We start from the raw sequence: 4,574 nt of genomic DNA, 5'->3' as shown, positions 1-4,574 counted from the left end.
AGGGATGTCGAAATCTGAATTCCACGGAAACAGAGTCTCCTCTAGATACTTTTCCAGATCCGAATTCGTGTGTTGACACAGTTCCGTAATGTTTATGTACCTGTTTTTCGAAGAATGGGAAAATCTTGTTTTTTTTTTGTAAAAAAGTCAAAGCACGAGCGAGTCCGTGGATCGGCCAAACTAGCTCAACCGATCTCGAGCCCATGATGAGCTGATTCATTGGGCCCATTATTTTTATGGGTTAGAAAATATTAAGGCCGACTTGTGTACAAACGAGCAAAAAACGGATCGGCTCACGGGTCACCACTCGTTTTACACCCCTATTTAATCCATGTATTCAGTATTCTTGACTAGAAAGGCTAGATTTGGAGTAATTAATAAGATTTTTTGCATTAAGTTTCAGCTTCATTCTTCTCGGATTCGGTGTGTCCGAAAATTCTTCGTCCTTGCATCATGTCCATGAGAAACCGAGGTAAACTCAAAGTTACTTTCGATCTTTTGTTAAAGTTCGGCTTGATACGATCCTCATCTATTCCTCAACATCTCATATACGAAATCCTTGTATGGTTAAATGAAATAAATAAAATTTCGACTTAGGAATTTGAGTATTCGTCAATGCTCATGTATAATTTCGTTACAGTTTTAAATATCCATGCTTATATTTGAAAATTTCGTACGTTTCATTATTATTGCTATGGAAAAATTAAAGTTAAATTGGGTACAAATAGTTAGTTCATGATTTTATACGAGAACTTTTATATTTTATTGAGAAATTTCGTTTTATTTTAGTTTTGGTTCAAATTATATTAATTTGGTTCATATACGAGTTCGTTCCCCTTGTTTTCCATATAATAATGACCAAAATACTCATCGGTGTCTATTGGTGCGTCCCAAATCTATTTTGTTAGTTTTACTGCACATGCAATCAAACAAAAGCATTTGTCGGATCTGGATTCGATCAATCATCCTTTCGAGCCAATTAAATTTGTCTTATTAGGAAACTAATGAAAATAATATTTCCTTTTAATTTCCCTACGTTCTACCAATGAAATATTTGATCATGCTACAATGTATTTGGTTTCTCTTATTAGGAAACTAATGAAAATAATTTTTAAGTGTTAAAAATGAGGATAATATTTGACTCACGAGTATAGAATAGTTGTTTGTCGTTGGTGCCACATTTTAAAAATACAATATCATAACTATTTTGGCATTCGTAGAGAAGGAAAATAACAAAGATATATGTTATAAATGTCCAAAAGAGTCAATTTCATATAGTTTGTCTATGAAAGTAAAATTTCATGAAGTTTGTCCAAAAGAGTCAAAAAAATTTTATTTGATTTCTATGTGGATACAAATATAAATGGAATGGTATATTCAAGAAAATTTGTAATAGGTAATAATTTACGTTTTGAGAAAAAATAGAATAAAATATGGGATTGAATTTCTGATTAGATGTTATATTTCTTTATAAAAAAAGTAATAATATATACAATTATTTTCAGAAATAAATCATAACTTTTTTAGAAACAAAATTTTCTAAAATTTGACAAAGATATTATGTTTTATAATTTTAAAAAATAAAATATTTTTAAGTAAAAATAGTTTCAATTTTTTTGTTCTACGGAAATATCGGTCCAATAATCCAAATAATGTCTTTTTTATAGTAGTTATAATATATTCATATTTATTTTCTCCTTGATTACTATTAATATTATAAAAAACTAAAAGTAATATATTACTTTTAAAATTGTCGAATTTATATATATCGTTCCTACGCCTATTTAAATATAATATGACAAATTCAAATAATACGATACCGTTTATTGATTTATTTATTTTTCCATATTTATATCATTTACATGAAAACAATATAAAAGAAAAGCAGAAAAAATGTTCCAAATGTATAAAACATTACTCTCATAATTCAAGAATAATAAATTCTATAGATTTTTCAACAAAAGAATATTCCCAAATTAAATGTATGAGTTGAGAAAACTCTATAAATACCTTCATAACCAAACCTTTTTCTCGAAACGAAAAAACATTTCTTCCTCTCACATTTCAAAACATTACGCATGTCTACATTGACGCTCGATGTAGAGATCGTTGTTGTTGTTGATGATGATGATGAATTACTACCACCGAAACAAATATAGTCTCTAAGGTATACGTATTGTCAAAATATTCAATTAATTTGCTACATAATATTATGTAGTGTTTTTATATTACCAGCTTATCAATTTGTTTTTAATCGAATTCATATAATTTGTGTTTTCAGTTGGATCAATGGTTTACCAAATATAAATTCCCGAACTACATGCCGTATGGAGAGGTTTGATAAAATTTTATTTAATATTAGAAATTCATGTGAATGAAAAATATTATGCGACGATAATATCTAATTCTGTTGTCTTTGTCCTTAACATGGAGAAATGAAGATGGCATAAGTGAAGGGCAGATAAGCCACATGCTTATTTTCTAGATTCGGCAAAACGTAGAAGACGAAGATAAAGAAAATGTATAGTGCAAGTGGTGTATTTGAATAGAGCCTCTAATTTTTTGGGTCCCATTTTTTTTATTTAAAAATGTGTTCTTTTTAAATTTTAAAAAATTGAGTCGTAAATTATAAAAAATAAAATTTTGTAATGTTATCACAAAAATAATTATAACATTAATTTTATATTTTATGATTGAAAAAATATATAATTTTAATAAATCTTAATATATATATATATATATATATATATATATTAAAAATAAAATATGTATATATAGATATATAATATTTGTATGGGGCCTCCGTCAACAATGAGACGTAAGAATAGCATTTAAACATATATTAATGCACGCTTTGTGTGATTATATTTTATTATTGAAAAAATATATAATTTTAATAAATCTAAATATATATATATATATATATATATATATATATATATTAGTGTTTGCACGGGGCCGTCAACAATGAGATGGTTCACAACTATATATCTATGTCTATGTGTCAAAAGTCTTTTTATTATGTACATTAAGAATGTTTTAAAATTATTTTGTTGTATTTCATGTCGAAGTAATATTTTTTAATTTTGTAATTGACGTCAATATTCACCCAATTAAAATACATATATTGGAAATCTATTAGTTTATTCTATTCGAGAAATTCTAACATATGAAATTTAAATAATTTATGTTGCTCTTAAAATAAATTTTAAACGAATTCAATGTTCCGACGAATACTAATTTGAAAATAGAGAATACAATTAAACTTAATATTTCGATATTTACTGTTGACTATTGTCTGATAAAACTTGGTTAACCGAAGTACGAATATAAAAACGATATCAAATCAGTGGAACGACGAGTAGAATATTGAACATGGAACATATAAAGCAGCAAGCTACCGTTAGATCAATTCTTTTGTGGTCATCCCTCCGAGACCAAATACATATCAACTATTACTACCCATTTGCCAGAATTTGTCTTTTAGCAAGTATAAACAATGCAATAGAACAAAATTTTATTATAGTTGCAGCGATTATCATTCGAGAAGAAAAATAAGGCAAAGGTGGTGAAGATGACAACGATAGCTCGTGTTACTGATGGTCTACCTCTGCCAGATGTTGATATGTATAAGTAGAAAGTCAAGGCTTGTTAGGAAAAATGAAAATATGTGAACGTACATACATATACGACTTCGATCTGATCTGATAATATCGTCTTCAACCTATCAAAACACGTATGAAACAATAGAGAACCGGATATGACTTCAAGGCATGACGAACACTTTCCTAAAAGCATTATTCCATTCCTACCGAGTAAATGAGATTACAGGAATACACTTTTGAGATACAATGAAACGACAATGATTTCGGTTTACCCTTTCGATAATCATCAAATAGAAATTATTGAAGAAAACAAAAAATCCTTCCTATAGTTTTCTACAGAAAATTATATGCACGGTAACACTCAAAATCTCTCACAAAATCACTTAGATCTTGTCACCAATCCATGTTTTTATTTTTTTTCTTCATGTTATATGGCCTCTAGTGTGTTTAAAAACACCAAAACGTCGAAAAAGACATGAAAACTCGGAAGTTTTCACCGATTGATCACGAATTTTCGCTCAAATGGTCACTTAGAAAAAATGAGCTACCCGCCCGTTTATTAGAGCTACCGCTCCGTTTATTCGAACTTTATTCCTCAGAAAAAAACATGCTATCCGCCCACATTTTCGAGCTGCTCTCCCATTTTTACTGAGATCATTTTTCACGTTCAGAACCAAACTTACTCTTCCGACGAACCATAACACTTTAAAATCTATTTACGACACGTCTTTAATTACAAGCATTTCACTCTTCCACCATACTCGTAATACACGTATACATGAATTCCATGAGAGATTAAAACCAATCACCCATTTACTCTAAAATATCAACAATCCTCCACCATTTTAGAGTAAACAACAGATGATTGAAACAATAAAGTTTTTTTCAAATATTTTCCAATTTTGTGCATAAGTGAAAGTGTCGGAATGATTGAATTTCTACGTAGTGAATTTTGTAGGTGTCAAAAAC

General features: G+C 28.7%; 1 long non-coding RNA gene across 1 annotated transcript; it reads left to right on the top strand.

The window, feature by feature from the left end:
- Positions 1-386: 386 nt before the first annotated feature.
- LOC104809804 lies at positions 387-2,578 on the top strand. The gene is made up of 3 exons (XR_771210.1): positions 387-472; positions 2,282-2,335; positions 2,442-2,578. It is a non-coding gene; the product is annotated as an uncharacterized LOC104809804 (long non-coding RNA).
- Positions 2,579-4,574: the final 1,996 nt, after the last annotated feature.

Source organism: Tarenaya hassleriana, unplaced genomic scaffold, assembly GCF_000463585.1.
Source record: "Tarenaya hassleriana unplaced genomic scaffold, ASM46358v1 Cleome167, whole genome shotgun sequence".
In the NCBI taxonomy this organism is placed as follows: Eukaryota; Viridiplantae; Streptophyta; class Magnoliopsida; order Brassicales; family Cleomaceae; genus Tarenaya; species Tarenaya hassleriana.
The sequence above is the reverse complement of the archived record's forward strand: the minus strand, read 5'-3'. Positions and strand labels throughout refer to the sequence as shown.